Source organism: Myotis myotis, unplaced genomic scaffold (assembly GCF_014108235.1).
Source record: "Myotis myotis isolate mMyoMyo1 unplaced genomic scaffold, mMyoMyo1.p scaffold_m19_p_4, whole genome shotgun sequence".
Lineage (NCBI taxonomy): Eukaryota > Metazoa > Chordata > Mammalia > Chiroptera > Vespertilionidae > Myotis > Myotis myotis.
In genome coordinates this window covers 114,047,013-114,068,803 of record NW_023416346.1, presented here as the reverse complement: position 1 = coordinate 114,068,803, position 21,791 = coordinate 114,047,013, and positions in this window count along the sequence as shown.

Below are 21,791 nucleotides of genomic sequence, written 5' to 3'. Positions count from 1 at the left end.
ATATAAAAGCCTAAGCGACTATTACAACCAAATGACCAGAATGACCAGTCGCTATGAAGCGTACTGACCACCAGAAGGCAGACACTCAATGCAAGAGCTGCTCCCTGGTGGTCAGAGCGCTCCCACAGCCAAACTCCTTCAGCTCATACCCCCCACCAACCCCCCTGGATTGGCCCTGATTGGGAGGGGAGCAGCTGGCCAACCTCCCACAGCCCCTCCTGGCTTGCCCCCCATTGGCTCCGATTGGGGGGCCGGCTGGCCAACTTTCTATGGTCCCTCCCACTGGGCCCCAATTAGGGGGGTCAGCTGGACAACTTCCCACAGTTTCTCCCCCAGGCCAGCCAACCTCTTGGGGTCCCTCCCCCTGGCCGGCTGGCCCCCTAATAGGCCTTGATCACTGGCCAGGCCAAGTGAATTCATGCACTGGGTCTCTATTATTTTAATATGATAAAATATTTGACTTTCACAAATACCTGCCAATAGTTTATCAATTTTTAGTAATAATTTTTAGCAATGTATCATTGATGTGGGAGTTAGACTTTTTTCTACTGGTTTTAAAACAAATTCTTTTTATTTTTTTCAGTATTTAATAATTCTTTATTGTTGAAAGCATAACATATGTCCCCTTTTTCCCCCATTGACCCTCTCCAGGCCCCCCCTGCCCCTCATCCCCACCACCAACCCCAGGCCTTCAGCACCATACTGTCTGTGTCCATGGGTTATGCATATATGCATTCAAGTTCTTTAGTTGATTATCTTCCACCCATCCACCCTCCCCTGCCTTCCCTCTGAGATTCCGCACTGTTCCATGCAACAAAATTCTTTTTAAAAACAACTTTGTATTGAAATATGAAAAATACAAAAGTGTACACATTACATGCATACAGCTCAATCAATTTTCACAGTATAAATATACCCAAGTAACCAATGTTAGGGCAAAAAACACAGAACATTACCAGCACCTGGTTGTAGCACTTTTCTCTTAGTTATAACTATGTGTTCCACTTGTGCATCATTCTAGTCATAGGGAAATTACTATGCTGATTGATGTTTTACAGTGTCGAGTAGACTAACTTTGTCCTTTCTATAAATGCAAACTTATAGGGTATATTCTTTGTGTCTGCCTTCTTTTGCTCAACATTATGTTTGTGAGATTCTAATATATTCCATGAATAGCCATAGATTGTTAGTTCTCTCTCCTATTGGTAGCCTGCAGTATGAACATACCACAACATATTCATCCATTCTACTGTTGGTGAGCATTCCAATAGTTTCCAGTTTGGAACTTTTGAATAAAACTGATGTGAACTTTATTTTTTTTCAAAATGGCTGCACAATTTTATTCATTTATTTTAAAATATTTTTCTTTTTTAATTGTATTTTTCAGTTACAGTTGACATTTAGTATTATTGAATTTCCTAATACATGTTTTTGGTGAAAATATGTATGCATTTCTGTTTGGTACATACCTAGGAATAAAATTGATGGTATCATTGGTTATACATACGTTTAGAATTTACAGGCACTGCTGAAAAGTTTTCCAAGCTTATTGAAGCAATTTTTAATTTTACTAGGTGTAGATATGAGTTGCAGTTGCTGCAATTCTGCCCACATTTTCTATTGTCCATTATTTCATTTTAAACATCCTCATGAATGTGTCATGATATTGCAGTGCAGTTTAAATTTACATCACCATTATGTCTTATGAAGTCACCTTTTCATACATTCATTTGCCATATGGTAATCCTCTTTTGCAATGTGTATAAAACAGACTTCTTTAATTGGCAAATATATGTTTCAGTATTGTGTTCATGATTATTATAACTAGCTGTTTAGAAGAAGCAGACTCGCTTACTTGGCTTGTACTGAACAAATTGATGATCCATCAATAATATCCATGAGTTTTAGTCAGAGACAGGGTTAGACCTAATGAAAAACAAATGCAGTTTATTTTTAAAAAGAGAATGAAAGCAAGAGCTATCTTTTAAAAAAATACATTTTTATTGATTTCAGAGAGGAAGGAAGAGGGAGAGATAGAAACATCCATGATTAGAGAGAATCATAGATGGGCTGCCTCCTGCAAGTCCCCCACTGGGGGTCGAGCCCACAACCCGGGCATGTGTCCTTGACGGGAATAGAATCTGGGACCTTTCAGTTCGCAGGCCGATGCTCTATCCACTGAGCAAAACCAGCTAGGGAAGCAAGAGCTATCTTACTGAATGTCTGGTTCCCTTCAACTCTATAACTACTCTATTAAAAGCAAAAATAAAAACATCCTTGTCTTCATCTACACCACTGTAACATTCTCTGAATGGGGAAAATATTAAAACAAATTTTAAAAGTTAAATTAAAACAAAGCATACTTCTTTCAAACATATACTGTGTCCTAGACACTCTGCTAGGCGCACATGCTACAATATCCCCGGAGAAGGTTATTCTATTAAGTTCATGTTTTTATAGAAGGACATTGAGGCTCAGAGGAAGCAATGACTTTTCTCAAGGTCATGTAGTGATAGGCCAGGATTCAAACCAGTTCTTATTATATCAGATATTTCTATTAAGTCCTCAATTTCTCTTTTTAAAGAAAAGGCTGACAGGCAATATGGCTGAGTCATGCCAAAAGAGAACTCCTACCACTTTCTAGCTTTGTGAACTTAAATAACTATGTCATTCGGCTGAGTGAGGTTCAATTTCTGACTAAAATAAAGAGGCTATTCAAGGTTCCCTCTAAAGCCCCCTTCAAAAACTGATTTTATGACTTTAAACACTTTGATTTCTACTAACAGGACCAATGCTATTTCCTTCTAGGTAAAAGAAAATTGGTTCCTTGTATGTTACTCTTCATTCCTGGTCTTCACTCATTATGTGATTTTGATTTTGCTCATCCCTCAAGGTCATTGAAATAACACCTCAGGTTCAGTCTTCCTTGATTCTTTTAGGATGAATTCAGATCTCAGAGAACTTATCACATTGTATATAATATGCAATATGTGTGTGTCTCTATTGCTATGAGCTCCTTAAGGACAGGAACTGTACTTCATTCCTAGAGCACATTCATTCCTGGTACACATATATAACTGATCAATTATAGACCAATGGATAAATGAATGAATTATCTGTTTCTGTTATACAGGTTGATTATTTAAAGCTAGAGATAGGACCCCTATGACTATTTCTTGTCACCTCTGTTAGGTTCCCAGATACCAAGCAAGGGTGTGATTATTCGCAAGTCCCAGCTTCAGCCTGATTTCACAGGGGACCCCTGGGGTATAAATTATGCCTCTGTTTTTTGCGAACTATAGCCAAACGAGCTAGAGTTTCATGCTCCTATATCAGTTCATCATTGGCTAAGGCAGCAGAGAGCTGTCAATTCCAGGCACTCCCACCTCTCATCATGTGTGAGTCAAGCAGCACCAGTAGCCCAAAAACAGTAGTTAAAGAGGGTCCAGGTGCTGGCCTTTAGATGCAAAGCACAAAGAAGGGATTGATGGCTGTGAGCACACAAAGCTAGAACCTCAGGGGATATGGGCTGAACTTTGACAGTCTGCTTTACCCTTTTTTCCTGTTCTATTTCCACTTGAAAAATATTATAAATCCAGTAAATTTAGGAGACACTGGTATTTGATTCTGCTCACGCTGCTCTCTTCCTTCACTAAACTATTTTATATACCCCAGTGGTTCTCAACCTTCTGGCCCTTTAAATACAGTTCCTCATGTTGTGGTCCAACCATAAAATTATTTTTGTCGCTACTTCATAACTGTAATGTTGCTACTGTTATGAATCATAAAGTAAACATCTGATATGCAGGATGGTCTTAGGCGACCCCTGTGAAAGGGTCGTTCGACCGCCAAAGGGGTCGCGACCCACAGATTGAGAACCGCTGCCTTAGAGTGTCCTGAATAATTTCAATGGAAGTGGCCCTCCATGTATATACAGCAATGCCATTTCATTTAATTTCCCAAACCCAGAAGGCTTTTAATTCTGCCCTACCTGTTCCGAATCATACAATGCAGAAAATGCTATTGTCATTTTACCTGCTTCAACCATAATAGCTAAAGCTATTTTTCTGCGTGTGGGATCAATTTGAAGTAGAATGCGTTGCCGCAGGTCATGCATCTGGATATCATGAAGCCTGGTATAAATATACATAAAAAGTAGCAAGTGGTTTGTTTCAGTAGAATCATATGCAGAGGTCAGAAATTCACCAAGAAATAGGGCTTTTAATTCCTGAGTTCTGGTCAGATTTCAATAAAACAAGCTTTGGGAGAGCAAGAAACATGACTGGATATATCCACATTGATATCCTCAGTACTTCAAACCGTACCTGGCACATAGTGGGTTTTCAATGCACAATTCCTGAATCAATGACAATTTTAGCTACTTGAAATGTTGTTCTGTGGTTTTATTTAAACTAGTTGTCAGCATGGAATGACTTCTGCATTCTCTCCTGGAAGTGGGTGAATTTCCATGGTGAGCAATTCCTCTATATACAGTTTGCAAATCATTTTGGGAACCTTCCAAATGAAAGGCACTGTATAAATATACCCTCCCACCAGCAGCCAGCCGGCTTTCCACCGGGGATGCATTTGCATCGCTTATGTACATAGTGTTTCATTTGGGGCATTGCTTTTATTTTTATGGCCATAAAAGAAATATTCACAGTACGAACAATAATGTAAACTGCATTCAAGAAGATATATATTTGTATATTTTTTATGATTCAAAACTTAGAAATCTGAAAGAAAAGCAGGCATGGCATTTTTCTTTGCTGTTACTGTTTGCTTTTTCCTAGCACTCTTTATTATTTCTGAACTTTACGGTGGGGGCTCGCTGAAATTCTCATCATTGTCTGTACATTATTCGAGAATATGTGGTAGTGGGTTTAAATGAATGTTGCTGGCAAAAGGCCTGAAAATGAAGGGCACTTGATTTTGTATTTATTCATGTCTGTAATAACAGTTTTGCTTTAGCGCTGCCTTTTTGTGGATGGACTCCTCTTTAAGGAGAGAAAGAGAAAAGTAAGCAACCTTAGGTTTAAAATGCTTTCTAAGTAACTTAGAATGATAATGGAGACTTTCACAGATGGAAGAGACCTTGAAGAGTCCTATTTTAGCCTTTATAACAAAGGGGGGACTGATTTCCTAGAACATTATTGGGGAGATAGTTTGAAATTATATCATACAGAAAATGTGTAATGAACTTTGATATAAATTTCCAACAGAGTTAAATCAAAATCTCTATAAATTATGTATGTATTTACACAGAATCATCAGCATACAACAGATGAACTGAATTTTAACTCCTTAATTTATACATTTCCATAATTAATTAAATTTCAACAGAATTAAATATCCCATGCCAGACATTTTCCAGATATGTCAGCCTTAAGAATTTCATTAAAAATGAGGAGCTACTCTGAATATTCAGAGTATTTTTGTATAACAAAACATCTGAAAAGGTAGATTAAATGCAACTCTTGCTCACTTCTCTAAGGAATGATATGAAATGTAAAAAAATTAAATGTAGGCTGCTGATAGTTAAAGGTGAACTCATAAGAATTTGAGTTCATTTCCTGTGTTCCCAGTTCTCTTTCATAAATACAAAACCTTGTATTTCTCACTTTTTACTACTAAAATAATGAAAGTGATTTTGAAACCTTAGCTATAGGATAGTAATGTTAAGAAATAGCTCACTCAAGTTATTTGTGGCTTATAAAGTAGATGCTACTGTATTCTCCATCTCAGTCAGAATATTATTGTAGTTAAACTCTAATTTTATATTCCTAGTAATACCAACTTTGTTTCCTTAAAATGAATATATTATTTAAAGTATCTTGACATGCTTCTTTTTTATTATTACGAAATAAACAGTAGTTCCTTCAGTTGAGAAAAACTAGAAGCATGGAATTGATCTGCAGCCAGTTTTTACTACAAATCCCATAATGCTTTGGATTATAGACTACAATACCCATACTGCTGCACCAAACTTACTGTTAACCATCCCATTACTGGAAAAGAAAAAGAAGAGAACATTTAAGAACTATGTAATATGCAAGCATTCTGTTCAAATAGTACATTATTAATTTCTGCATTATTTTGAAATTTGCCTTCATAAAAAAGAGGTATATTTATGGATATGCTCGCTATTTTTTAATCCTGAATGTAGTATCACTTACTATATTCAGTGTGCCAAGGTATATATACTTCCTATGCCAAAGCCTTTTTTAACACCTATCATTGAGTTGTGTAGTTTTTTACCTACCTTTGGAAGGGAGGTCAGTTTTATTTAGATTTTAAAATAAAATCACAATACATTTTTTTAATGCTCTACACATCTGCAAATGAGAATTCGGTGAAGTAATTAAAATTCTTAATTAGATGCACCTTGCAGCTGCTGTTAGTCTTAATTGGCAATAATGCAGCAACATTTTGTTCTGACACATATCTTCAGAGGAGTTAGAGAACTGAAGGGAGGCAAGAGGAAAATGTTCCCACACAGTTCAAGACAGTTCGCACAAAGAGGATCCCATGGCAACAAACAGTGAAGCCCACAGTTGGCTCTGTAAGATCCAGGAATAGACAATGGCACACCTCGATTTCAAACAAACCACTTTCCTTCCTGATCCAAAGAGACCGTGTTTTAAATCATCTTTTGCAATAGGATTGAAATGGTCAAATGTTCACCTGTGTCTTTAACACACTTTTCAAAGCTTCTGGATCCTCTTTCACATGCAGACCATGCCAAGGTAATCATTAGAACTCATACTCTGGGTAGAGTAACAAACTGACTAGCAGAAGCCTTGCAAATAGAAGACCTTCTTTTTCTTTTTTGCACCACGTGGAGCGGGGGTAGACCTTGGCAAGCGGTTCATTTCAACCTGTCAATTTTCAAAAAAGGAAACTGAGACCAAGAGAAATTAAAGTGATTCCCTCAGGTAATTATGGCCACTTAGAAGTAGAAATTAGATTTAAATCAAGGATTTGAGCATATAGTCCAAGACTTCTAAACTTTGCTTGAAGCAATTAAATTTGTTAATTGTGCCCCCTCCCAGTCCACTTGAGGTCCAGTTCTTCACTTAAATGGGTCAGCTAAGGGATTGTGATAGGTGTTGAAATGTGGATCACCTGCTACAAGAAGAGAATATACTTCCCCTTGACCTGCAGTTCTAAATTTGCTCTGGATTAGTGCACGTTGGGACTGAGCAGGGAGAAGAGAATCAACGTTCCATAGGAGGTTAATCTGGGTGAGTTCCCTCCAGGGAGAAACCATGGAAGACTTGCTACACACTTTAACCAGATCTTTCCTCAGCTTGAATTGGAAATTTCAATATACAGCTCCTTCCTTAAAAATACAGGTTGACCTTCCTTTCCAGTCTCCTAGCCCCCATTCAAGTCTCACCAGTGCATTGAGTTTAGCTTGCATTAGTTTAGCTCTCATTTTGCCAAATATTTGCAAGTGTTTCCTTTATCTTCAATTGTGTTTTACTCCCTAAATGAAACAAAGACACAGTTCTCTAGGGCCCAGGCTGCTTTACCTATTTACTGTTCTATTTTTGGTTTATCCTATTAAACCTTACATTACAAAAGTCTGTGGGAAATGGTGTAGAGTGGGTTAAGGTTTTCTAGAATGGAGCCTAGCAGTGGTGTATGGAAAAGGTTGAACAGTGGAAAGATGGCCCAGCTGCCGTAGTTCAGTGTTTGAGCGTCAGTTTATGAATCAGGAGATCATGGTTCGATTCCCAGTCAGGGCACATGCCCAGGTTGCGGGCTCTATCCCCAGTGTGGGGTGTGCAGGAGGCAGCCGAGCAATGATTCTCTCTCATCATTGATGTTTCTATCTCTCTCCCTCTCCCTTCCTCTCTGAAATTAATAAAAATATATTTTTAACAAGAGTGGAAAGATGGAGGGGTGGTGATTGGAAAGTGTTTCTCAGGCCTTTCATTGTCAGGCCCATCACCCTGTCAGAACCTAACATGGTGATGGCAGTCCATGGGCCAGTTTATTAGATATGCAGACTGGCAGGCTTCACTCCAGACTTACTGAATAAGAATCTGCATTTTAGCAAGACACCCAGGTGATTATGCATACATTGAAGTTTGAAGAGTACAGAACCACTATTCCAAGGTAGTAAAAAGGGTAAGGATCTTAAATTGAGCAAATACCCTAATGTATTTGACCAGCACCTTTTTCCCTCTTTTCCCAGCAGGACTCCATCTCAGAATCCTGCAGCTAACTCTATTACACAGTGGGTGGGTGGGAGGAAGATCCTCTTCAATTTCCTCCTTTCTGGGACACCCCCCCCCCGCCCCCTCCCCACCTCCCAGAGCGCCTTCAGAATCACCCTTCTCAGGGGAGACTTTCTCTTCCCCAAACTGAAAGAGTGGCTTTGGAGAGGGGTTACTACCTGAGGGACTCACAGTTTTACATACCAATAGGGACAAAGGCACCCTGCAAAACTGCCCCTTAGAAACAATTATCACCTTGCCACCTGAGGTTTGAGCAGCCCCCACCCCCATCCCTCTCCCTTTTGAAATCCAGCTTAAAGTGAAATTGAGAATGGGCGAGTGAGTGTGTGTGAGTGTGTGTGTGTGTGTGTGTGTGTGTGTGTGTGTGAGAGAGAGAGAGAGAGAGAGAGAGAGAGAGAGAGAGAGAGAGAGAGAGAGAGATGGAGATCGCACGCAATAACATCTCTGCTCTAAAGAGAGATGAAAAGGAGATTCTTATGAGCGTGTCGGTTTAGGCATCGCTCTCTGTACCTTTCTGCTTCCCAGACAAATGGAACCGTAATTTTAAGGTGGCTAGCACAAGACTGGGAGCGTCCACATTTGCCGATCCACATTTGCCAGGAAGGACAGATTCTCATTTGAGCCCTCTCAGGGTCCTTTCCAAAAGATTCCCAGGCTACTCTCCTTCCTCTTCAATCTTCTGAAAACTAAAACTTGAAAATCGATGGCATTCTGTGGATTGGCTAGTACTAAAATATCCATTGGGTGGCAGTAACACTATCCTCTTTATGACTTGCAGCAAACCAGAGAATGCATTCAATCAAATGAACCGGTCTTGTAGAAACACTGGAATCATTTATGCATTGCAGTTTCTCTTTCTTGTTTTCGCTCCTTCTTCCCTGGGATATTCTGAGTGGATTGTGGCTATTTATCAAGATCTTGTGGTATTCGTGGTTTGCTTGTCGTTTTCGCTCAGGATTAGCATCATTCACGGCAAACGCAAAGCTGCTTTTTTCCCCCTCCACTCTTTTCAAAAAATCATTTTTGGGGGCTGCTGAAGAGAGCTAGGACCCAGGAGACACCTTCCCAAACAGCAGGGGTTGTGTGCTTTCACATAGCAGTACTGTACAAGGAAAACCCCGTTGGATCCGTTATTGCAGGATACTTGTGAAATATACATAGGATTCTTTCTTATGGCTGCATCCCGGACCTGGAAATTTTACTTGGGAACCAAGAAGATCTGAGAGGCTACATGTATTCGAAAGATTTGCAAGCAAGACTCTGGTTCCTGAAATAGAGCTCACAGACTTCCTTACTTACTGGCCTTTTTCCTTCCTTCCTTTTTTTTTTTTTTTTCTAATTTCTTCCCTCTTTTTCTGCTCTCTCCTCTCTCAGTCTCTCCTTTTCTATTTGCCTCTTCTTTTTTCTCCTAGTCTTCCTTCCACCCTCCCTGCTCTGCACCTGGATTGTATCTTCACCAAACAATCGGACACTTTGAGAACTAACTGGGGGCAGTCTTGTAGGGAAGAGCTGTATGGAATTATCTGCTTTTATGGTGAACTTGGCATTTGTGAATGGGTATCTTGTTCGTGATATTAATTGCTAGCAAAACAAGAAAAAGAACACGGGAGTAAAACGTGGATTTTTCTGAATACGCATTGTGATGACCAGCAATTACCTTACCGACTGATATCCAGAGGAGAAAAATTTGGAAGACTGTTGTGGGTAAGGTCATTTTATATATGCAAATCCATCAATGGCGTGAGCAAACTTGGGCGTTTGTAATGGGAATGGGTGACTTGGATGATTGCTGCATCGCACTCATGGCTGTGATGTGGCCGTTATTGGCACTGAATGGAATAACTGCAGTTGGGTGTGTTGGTGTGTGTGCTTGTGCCTGTGTGTGTGTGTGTGTGTGTGTGTGTGTGTGTGTATTCTGAGTGTAATTAAAAATAAATCGGAGCATCGCTCCCCACCTCCAATTATTTTTATATGGAAGAGTGTCTTGAATTAATTTTGGGTAGTCACTCTTTTGTTTGGATGCAATATTTGTGGCTCCTGTGTTCTGGAAGAGGTAGCAGTAGTGTAAGGAACAGTTACCAAAGAGCCCTATTTCAAATGAAACGAGCTACTTTTTATTTATTTAAAGAAAGATGTTTTCAACTCTGCAGCATTCTGCTGCATTTCACAGCCGCAATGGGACAGGGACATCCCACTTGTCAAGTTCTTAAACTTTAAGATGATAATCATTGTTAATTTGTTCTCTAGGTTGTGATTATTGGAAATTATTAAGTGTCCTAGGTTACTTTTTGTCCATTGGATTATCATTCAGAATGAAAAAGAAAAGAAAAAGCTGAAAATAATGACCAAAAAAGAGAAAAGAATAGTGCAATATCATTTCAAATGTCACAATAATGCTTTTCTGTCCTCAAGTTCAATTGCCGATAATATAATTATTTATCCAATACCCTAAATAACCGAAGCTGTGACCCACGTGCAGAGGAGTCGAAGGTTTGGAACCAGAAAGCATCCTTTTATTGCAATGCAGCTAGCTTTGGATATGCAGGCAATTACACACTTCCCTTAACCTTAAGTTGAGGATGCGTCCTATCTGCCACATCTATTTTACCCTTCCAGTAAAAAGTTAGAGACTAGAGCATGAAGGATGCTTAAACATATTCTGCCTAGGAAATGGGATAAAAAAAATCAATATTGATGACATGGTTCAGTGCACCGTACTGCAATGCTAAAGTCCAATATTCAGTACCTATGATGAGAGAATGGAGCATTTACATGTGTTATAAATCTCACCGGGTAGATTCATCTGAAGGGAAAGGGAGAAGATATGTGGATATGTAGGAAGATGGATGGAAGTCGTGCATAATCAGTGATTATGTAACTTCATTACATCAGTGAGCTTCAGTCAACGATAGTGAGATGAAATGATTGTATAGAGAGAGGCTCCATCACCCTATTAACTTTTGAGGGCTTGTAACAGTTAACAGAGGAGGAGGAGGGCGGACTGAGATTAGCTCCGAAGGTCCTGTAAACCCTGATCTCTGTGGCGAATTTAGCATGAGTTTTCTCACAGTGAGTTTCTGAGGGACAGTCGATCGTGTAAGCTTTAGGGCTGGACAGGAGCAATTTTTGCCACACCCGTGGAGAGTCAGAAATGAGAGTCCGCAATGTTTCACAAGTGCCCCATTGAGTAATCCGGACTGATGTTTCTATCCAAGGTCACAGTTCTGTGCCCAATGATTGAAATATGTGACCCCAACTGAGAAGAAAGTTAAATCTATTGAAATGAAGACTGAACAGAATGACTATTTGGGGTCCTTGCTTGCATTTTTCCTGCTAGAGCTTGATGCAGATTTCAGTCTTGTGGTTCCCTTAATAAAAACGATTGCCTCCACAGTGTGTTAGAAATGAGTGTTTGGTACCTTTATCTTTGCCTTGACAACCCGTTTCTGGGCCATTTTAACCCTCTGGGGAAAGGGAAGTAAAAACCTTCAAATGTAATGATATCCTGTTAAATTAAAAATAAATGGCAATGAATTCAGTTTTAAAACAAATCCCAGAATAAAGAGCAATCCATTTTCAAGTTTTACTTATTGAATGGCTTAAAGGACATGTTGCAGCCGCCTGTGACTTTTACCATGAAATGAGATAAATGTACTGTGCTCCCTGTACAGAGAAAGGAATACTGCAGAATAAAATGTCATTTTCCCTGATGTTTTATTTGGAGCTGTGATTTTCTTTAAAAGAAGATACACATAAGCTCCTTTTGGCCTTCTACTGTTTTAGGATCTTTTTTCCTTAATGGATTATATATTCCCTCATAATGAAACTCCTGCTAAAATCCTAACCCTGTTGAATTAAATAATTTTCTCTTCTCACCTAGTTGTGCGATTTCCTATTTCCCTTTACATTTATTTTACAAAAAAAGGCTAAATGACTTTTTTTTTTTATCATGGAGATGAAATGATTCTTTAGTTTTTTTCCTATGGAGTCAGGTGCAGGATCTAGATATCCACTAAGTAACTTTGAAAAGATCTGCTCACCCCAAATCAGAATAGTGGGGTGGTGGAATGAAATTTTGAGCTCTGATATTTGAGATGACTTTCTTATTTTTGCAGGACATGCCCCAAACACTGATATGTTGTGCCAGTGGATTTGGAGGTTTGGTGTTCATATTGTGTAGGAAATTGGAAGTGAAGTTAACTCCTGATTCCTTCCTTCAGGGGTCAGGGTAACACTACAGCTGCTTCCATGCTGTTCATCTTCAACTATGTGCAGAAGAGTCTGCAATGATTTTTCCCTGCACTCCTTATTTTAATATTTTATAAGTGACATTCTCAGTTGTTTTCTGACATAAATCACATGCATGTTACCAAAATGGCATAATCTAGAGGCTTTGTAAGCTCAGTAGTGGATACAAATAATACTAGAAAGGAAAAGAAGTCTCTAAAAATGACAATGACCGTGAAACGTACATACACATTATCATTGTTATCCTTTTAATTGAAGACTGCATATATTCACATTAGGAAAGACAGTTTCAATCATTTTAATAGCACTTTATAACCTGTTACTTTCTTTTGGAGAGGATTATGTAACTGAGGCAGGTTATGGCATTTTTCTTAGGCATCCTACAAATCAATAATAAAAAGCTTTGCTTAATAGATAAACACTTAAACATGAAGAGAGTGAGTAATTTAAAATAGAATATCTATTTCTCTAGTTTATTACCATTTTGTCAGCCCAGGTTATATAGTTAGATTAGAAAATATTTGTGAAAATACAAGAAATCCCATTTATAAATATAGAAAATATTAATTTTGTTTCCTGACCAGTTGCTTTAGCAAAATCAGATTTAGCTGACAAGTAATCACAGTATTCCTAAAACTAGAGAAAATTTTAAAAGGAAATTTTATTATGTTTGCAATGTATGTGAACAAATAGTGTTATTGTTAAAATGACAAATAAAAAAACATTTTAAGAACTGAACTTTTAGCATTAATTTAAGATTTATATTTCAGAATCTTTTCATATGTTATACCCTGAAGGGTTTGGGATATACTTTGCCTTACAACCATTTAATCTTTGGTGTTTGGCAAATCTCGTGTTTTTATAAAGCAGACTACTCCATAATGTGTGGCAACCAGAGCACCCAAGTGTTGATTAATAAGATTTAAAAGTAGCAAGTTTTCTGGTAATGCTCAACTTAAAAAGCATAATTATAATGGCACCATTTGGGCAGCTACAGATAAGGCAGTCTCAGCATTTTTCTTATTAAATTCCAATCCTATTTCCATTAGTTATATCAGGGATCTCAAAGAGGAAGGAGTTCAGCTCTCTGAGACATCAGGCATTGGAGAATTTGGGGCTGAGTCAGAGGGCCTGCCCACCACTGCAGGCTCTGTCAGTTACAAGCCTTGTGACTTCTGACCTTGCATTTTACCTCTCTGTGTTCAAAAGAATCCTTAAAAAATACAACAGTTACATGTTGCACTAAAGAGACAAGATGTGCGTCTAAGTGCTTACCATCACACTATGCCTTCGAGATATATGACATTATTATTATTAAGGGTTCCCCAAAGTCGGATGAATGTAACAGTGCATTTTCTCTCACACCCTTATTGTAAATCTTTATAGTCACTTTCTAGTACTGGTTACAGTTAGCTTTCTAGTATAGTTACAGCTGTTCAGTGAGTAAGCAACACAGATAAATTCCAAGGTTTGATTGCTAACTTTCACTCAGCACTCAGTTTTTTTCAGCAGTATTCAGATGGGAATATAGTTGTCTTAAGTAACTGAAAAAAAAGTTGCTTTTGAATAGTATTTAAGGAATGGTAAAAAAGGGCTTTGTGTGTGAGAATGTTTTAAGCTGATTGCTTTTCTTTTTAAATGCTCCTGAGTACTTAGGTGTTTTTGTTTGGGGTAGCAAGAGTACACAACTGTTCACAAACAAACTTGATGCTACCACTTAAAATGGGTCAGTTGACCGAAAGAGCTACCCTCATTTGTCAGTTTATTTAAAAAAGGAGAATGGGTTTGAATACTAAGCATAATAGAGGACATAAAGATATAAAGATAATAGTTCTGTTTTGGAATGTGCTAGTTGCAATAATTGCTAAGGTTCTTTAGGGGGAACCAATCCCCCATGTGTCACTATTATCACTGCATTTCTTTAATGTTCTTGTGTCTTAACATAAATACATTTCCACATGTGAGAAGGATCTAGCTAGTGATATGACCTTCCATATATGTTTTTAGGTGACTGGATAATCATGTGAAAAAGAAAAAGAAAGTTTTATATTTTAGTTAGGGTAGAATTGGAAAGGGGAACATTATTGCTGTAAATAAAAGTAGGTATACATGAACTTAAAGAACTTTCCTGCTATAAGAGCATCTCCCTAAATTCTCAGTATCTTGCTTTTTACCTTAAGAATCCCCAATATTTCTCTGTTCCAGATGAATGTGATCATGCCTATTTATGATCATGACTTCCCTGATGCTTTTAAATAGCAAGCATTTTCTTGGTTTCCTATATTTTAAAAATGCATATGCCTTCTGTCGCATGGGAATGCTTTAGATTTGCTCTAGCAGATTTACTAGGGAATATTGTAGGAATGTAGACAGGCTTGTTTATTTGACAAATTCTGCTAATCATCTTACAACTATGCTTTTAATTTTCACCCAGAGAATGCCACCCTGGAGTATTTTACACTGCAGATAGAGTTCCATTACAAGCCAACCACATGGCTCGGTGGACATACCCTTGCTGCTTACCCTGACCACTGGCTTACAATGAAAGATCTTTAATTGAAATGTCTTTTGGTTCCTCTGTTTAGAAACAATATTCAGGTGCCCAAAGTTGAAGACTTCTAAGGCTTTTAGCTTTAGAGAAGGGATGACTGACCAGCCTGGTGCTGCTTTCTTATCACACTATCTGTAACTGCCAAGCTGTGAACTGTGGAGAAAGCAGAGGGAGAAAGCAAAGCACTTTAATATTTTGCTTCTGAAAATCTGATCTTTCCTGTTTTCATATGAAAACATTAAAAGTAATATTTTTCATAACAGGCTATTCAAAGGGTATGTTATAGTTACAATGTATATATATGTAAAATACAAAAACAGTACTAAATGAATTATTTTATTCATACAAGGGCTGCATGTTTAAGAATATATATTTAAAATTAGATTGTATTTTTTAATAATTTCCTAAGTCAGGAAGCTGTGTGTGGAGTTAGGACTCACCAAAAAAAAAAAAAAGAAATGGACTGTGCATTGTGACCATATAATTATAGGCCTTCATTCTTTCAATGTGTTTGTTAATTATGTGAATTATAATAAATCACTGTATGAATAATCACAAAATTATTCACAGTGGTTTATTTTCTCATGGTATGATCAAAGTGATTTAATTGGTAGGTTCTTACCCTATCAACATTTACATATAATAGAACTGTGGCTTAGTATAGTGATCTTCATCATTTTGTGGTATACAGTTCCCCTTTTTAATTAAAAAATTTGGAAGACCACTTAACCATAGTTGTTCTTTCAGTATCAGCTGATTGAGAAAATGAATAATAAAATTATTATGAACATAGTAATTCTTTAAAATTAATTTGACTGTGAATAGTCACAACAGGTTATACTTACATCTTTGAAATACATTATTTATCTACATAGAAAGATTCTAGACTCCTTGGAGTAACTCCTGCAATCTTTGTAAATAAAAGGCCTATATATCTAGAGCCAAAATACTTGCATTGCATATGCATATGAATCATGTTTATCTTAAATACAAAATGAAAGGCAAGTGCTTATGGTGGTGGAATTTGGATCCAAGAAGTTGGATTTTGGAAGAATGGAGTTAGAGTATCTGACTTGCTATGAACATACATTCAAAGTTCCAACACAAGAAAATTCACATTCAAATTTTAGAATTCAACTATTATAACATAAAATTGTCTGATATTGCAAAATAATTGCACTTTATTTTTTTAATAATTGCACTTTAAAAGAGAAAATAAGTGTTATTCTTATTGCTGTCAGAATGAAAATTAATTATAAATATAGCCAGAGGTGATTACAGTGGCCTCATAAAAACTGTAAAGAAATTACATACAGTGTAGAAGTAAAGGATGTCCCATGGTGTAAATTTAGCCCCCAGGGAAATTTTGGATGAGAAGAATGAAATTATGTTTGTGAGATCCCACAATTTTTTGGCTCTCCCATGATACATGATTCCTGTTTCTTGATATGATATAAGTTCTCAGTTGAGTATTTTAGCTACATAGCAATTGTTCTTGTTGAGGCTAATTTCAGTGCATCTAATCCTTTGGCCTCTCACATGGCGCCCCCACTCAGAATTGGTAGACTTTTTATTTTAAGTACACTGTGCCCTTCTTGGCCTCATTTGATCTCTGGAGACACAATACAGTGAGAGCTGGGAAAATAGGTCACTGGTGGGCCTTCTTGCCTGTTCTATACTGTTTTCTTCAATCGCTTTGAATCTCCCCACCTGCAGGGATCTGCTCTTCTTTGGAGCCTCTCCTTCTGCCTGATTTTCCAGCATATCCACCCTGGAATCCCTGGCGTTTAGGACTGCCATCACTGTCTCTGTTGTATGCTGTCTTCTTGCTTCCTAAGTACATTCACCAATAGGTCTTATCAAAATATCCTTTAGCTACATTTTATCCCACTCTGAAGAAATGGGTTTTCACATTTCACTTCTTCAACAGGGTCACTCTGCTTAAATAGACAATAATGAACCAATGTGGGAATAATGAAGACGGTATTATTTTTATAATGTTTGGCAAGTTACCACCACATAGATACTAAATGAAGGAGATACAGTTGTGTGTGTGCGTGCATGCGTATGATTTTTATCAAGATGTTTAACATATGAATCCCTGTTAATATGCTAAGTGAACACATGATCTCACTCATTTATGGAATATAATGAACAACATAAACTGATAAACAAAAACAGATCCAGAGACAGAGAAGCATCGATCAGACCGTCAAACCTCAGAGGGAAGGTAGGGGAGGGCGGGGGTAAGGGGGAGAGATCAACCAAAGGACTTATATGCAAGCATATAGTCAGAATGAACACAGACAACAGAGGGGTGAGGGCATGAGTGAGGGGATTGGGGGTAATGTGGGGATAAGGACACATATGTAATAACTTAATCAATAAAGAAATTAAATAAATAAATAAATAAATAAATAAATAAATAAATAAATAAATAAAAGCAATATGTACCTATATGAAAAAAAAAATGCTAAGTGAAAAGTTTAAAATAGTAGGCTTTCTTGCTTTGAAATTTGGAGAAAATATGCCATTATTTTTTTTTTTTCTGATCCAGGGAAAATAGTTTCAGTAGACTGCATTTTTTTATGATAAGGTGGACAGGGGTTGTGGAGGACATACTTTTATTCTGGTAGTGCCCTCCAATCTTATTGTGCAGACAGCTGCCTAACACACCTATATGAAGGAATGACACTGACTATGAATTTAATGCTCCCAGCCTCTCTGCTAACTTTATTTCAGAAGGAACACAGGGGAGCTAAACACAGCAGTAAAGATAGAAAACTGAGAGACTTAGAATGGTATTTTGTGTATACAAAGCTTCATGGGGCCAAGAGAGAAAATTTGAATGTAACAAATGAATCAGGTGGCTCTCAGTGCTTGGCTTTCCAATACCCCCCTTAAAGCCCCTAATTGTTCTCACCATGACACAAGTCCTGAATGGCACCCAAGAGACTCCCAGCTCCACAGTGTGCAGTGTAAATGCATTCAAGGGGTCTCTAGGGGTTGTGGACTCTGCTGCTTTCCCTTGTCGGGGTTCTCCTCCAGGGCACATAATAACACAGTCAGAGAGCAAGCTGCTCATGTCAGCGGGTATGCTCATCCCAAGGAGTGAGCGCTCAATGCTTAGCTCTAGGAGGCCAATGCCTGTCTATTTTGTATTTCCAGAGCCCAACATTGTGTGTGGATATAGTAGGTCATTAGTACATCACTCTTACATGACCAAATGCTTAAGCATTTAGCAACAGCAGATCAGTTTTAGATCAGTGTTCACTCAATCTATGCTGCATTGTAAACTGAAACTAAAACTGCTGATTTAGGAAAGTAAAAAAGGAAAATTGAGTAATAAAGGATAGCGAGGATTAATATTAGGTAATTTGTAACCTACCAATAGACTGAGGGAGAAAAAAATGGTTGGCCCTTCTTTCCTTATTCCCTCCCTCCCTCCCCCTTTCTCTCCTTCCACTTGCTTCTTCTTCAGCCTATTCTACCTTCCTTCATTCTACTCCCACCTTAGGTATTTGAGGGCCTTTGGTGTTCAGGGTACTAGAAGAGGGTCTGCATAGGATATAGAGGTGAATGATGTCACATGTCTAGGCCTAAAGATGGTTAGTCTGGGGTAGGAGGTGATAAAAAAAAATCATATAGAGTTCTCTGCAGGTAGGAACATACAAAGCTACTGGGAAAGAGGTCAGTACAGAAAAGGCAAGGAGGCCCCACCAGTGACCTATCTCCCAAGCTCTCCCTGTAATTCAAGATAGTCTATTATGAGTACTTCTAGGAGGTATGGCACAGGCTCAGGGAAGGGGCAGAACACTTGGAAGTATTAGAAAGGCTTGTTAAAGGAGGTGAGGTTTACAATAAACTTTGCAGGGTTTCACACCAGTGTGGAGAAGATATAACATTCCAGGTAGTTGGGGAGATCAAGAACAAAGATATTGTAAGTGGGAGCAAAGGGAGCATGCTTAGAGAGGAGTTGATGTTCTGTTTTCCCCAGAGAATGGAGTATGGGATGCAGAATGTAAGACTATGAGGCTGGAGCCCCAAGTCTCCAGGTCAGGCAGGCAGGAGCCAATGGAATGGGGTTTCATGAGCATAAGGAAAACAGAACATTTTATGACCTACTCATATTTATGCTTTAGGAACAAGAGGAATAAATTATAAGTCTGTATCTCCAGGATACCTTTCATTCCTAGTTTTCTGAATTTCCCAAGGACTCCTGAATCCCATATTTCACTCCATATTTCTTCATGTTGAACTCCTGTTCTCAAACAGCCATCATGGGCTCTCTTCATTTCCTTTCTTCTTTTCTCCTTTCTAAGACTAAAGCACTGTTGCTAGTGCTAGGTAAATACAGAGGCCAAAGTTTAAAATGAACTATTGTGATACTTTTCTTTCTCTGGCTGGCTTATTTCGCTTAGTATAATACTCTCCACTCATACGTGGAATCTAATGAACAAAATAAGCTAATGAATAAATAGATCCAGTGACATAGAAGCATGGAACAGACTGATGAATTTCAGAAAGAAAGCAGGGGTAGGGGTGGGGGATGGGAAGTGATTAACTGGGGAACTTAAATGCATATATGCATAGCCCATGGACACAGACAATCGAGTGGTGAAGGCCTGCGAGGGGTGGGTGGGTAGAGGGTTGAAGGGGTCAATGGGAGAACACACACACACACACACACACACAAACAAAGGGGACATCTATAATACTTAAAAAAATAAAGATAAATTTAAAAAAGAATTGAAAAAATAACTAGTGTGTTTCTTTAAAGCAGAAGGAGGCATTCTTTAACAGGCCATATCCATTCCAACTATCTTTGCTTAATAGTAGTAAAAGTTGCCACCCACCCTAGCAAACATGCTGTGGTTTAAATGTAACTCTTCAATGAGGATGTTTAAAGTTTCTTTCTTTACAGTGATGGCAACGGCAAAGTGACCCAAAAGTGGCAATTAATTTGGGAGGAAGGAGAAGTTGGAAAAGGCAGCTTGGTATGGGGGGAAAGCAAAAGGAAAGTTTTTTATATAATGTAATGGCAAGGTGAAAATATAAATTCCAAAATGTCTTTGTATTAAGATCATGTGGAAAAAGAATAATGCTTTAGAGCAGTGGTTCTCAATCTTGGCTGCACATTAGAATCATCTGGAAATCTTTTTAAAATCCTGATTTCTGGCCCTCATCCTCCGGAAATTCGGAAATTCTGTTTCTTTGTTATGGGGTGGGGCCACAGCATTAGTAACAAAGAAACAATTTCCAGAGGATGAGGCCCAGAAATCGGGATTTTAAAAAGATTCCCAGGTGATTCTAATGTACAGCCAAGGTTGAGAACCACTGCTTTAGAGTATATTATAGATTTATTCCTAGCAAGTGTTAAGTCTTCTAACTACCAGTAATTATAACAATTTTGAATTGTAGATGGAAATCACAAAGTGAACCCCCTAAAAAAACCCTCATTTACCCATGTTTAAATTATTTCCCTTATCAAATACTTTATATACACTTCTAATAAGTAGAAGAAAAGAAACCAGTAGAGAGTGGGGTGTTTTTTTTTGTTTGTTTTTTTTTACTATTTCTGACCACTACATATTGAAAATTCTAGTAAGTTGGTAAATGGCCAAACATGGAAGATAAAATGAAAAGGAAGTCAATTTGCTTAAGCATAAGCTAAATATTACATGCATGATTATTAGGAGTCAGCTAAAATAACAAGTAACATAGTCTAGTTGTTTTTAAAACTTAGCTTAGCCCTGAGGATTCTGATTCAATGGTGGAATGGAGCAAAGGAATTTGTACTTTAAAAAATGTCTGAGATCAGTGGGTGCACTATGCTGCTTCTTGGGAGGGCATCAGCAGAATCCTCTCAGTCTGCCAGTATTCCCTTCCTCTTCCTATCACACTTTATTATGGATATTGGATGCTTTCCTCAATATTCTTCGAAGTGCCCTACCAACTCCGCTTCAATTTTCAAGTTTGAAGCCCTTTGCAACTACATGGCACATGCTAAGACTCTCCAATGCTGAAATTCTGGTACTGCCACAATAATCAGATGATTACTGTTCAGCAACTGTGTCTTATGCTTGCCCTTGGTAAGCATTGTCCTTTGATCCTATTGAATTGGCAGAATCACTCCTTCCAATGTGCACGTTAATTGATTAACTTCATGTGAATGAGTAAGAAATACTACTTAAGCCCTGGCTGATGTGGCTCAGTTGGTTGGGTGTTGTCCCCATGTACCAAGAGGTCACCAGTTTCGATTCCTGGTCAGGGCACATACCCGGGTTGTGGGCTTGATGCCAAATAGGGAGTGTGCAGGAGGCAGCGGATCTCTCTCTCTCTCTCAAATAAATAAAAGCATTTTAAAAAGAAATGCTATTTGAGGGCCCCATCTATTGTAAGGATTGTGCTTAATACAGGCTGAAGATGTTAAATACAGTTCTTGCCATCAAAAGCTTATGGTTTAGTGGGGAAGACAGATGTGCTCTACTGGGTTCCCTGGAAACAGAAGGTTTAGCTGCTTCTAAGGCAGAGGAAGAAACTGATTGAACTATGGTTGCAACTGAGGCTTTAGCAGATCCTATTGGTCCTTCAAATTTGTCTAAAATTGAGTCACAAGCCCTAACTGGTTTGGCCCAGGTTCAAGGGTCCCAGGTTCGATTCTGGTCAAGGGCATGTACCTTGGTTGCGGGCACATCCCCAGTGGGGAGTGTGCAGGAGGCAGCTGATCAATGTTTCTCTCTCAT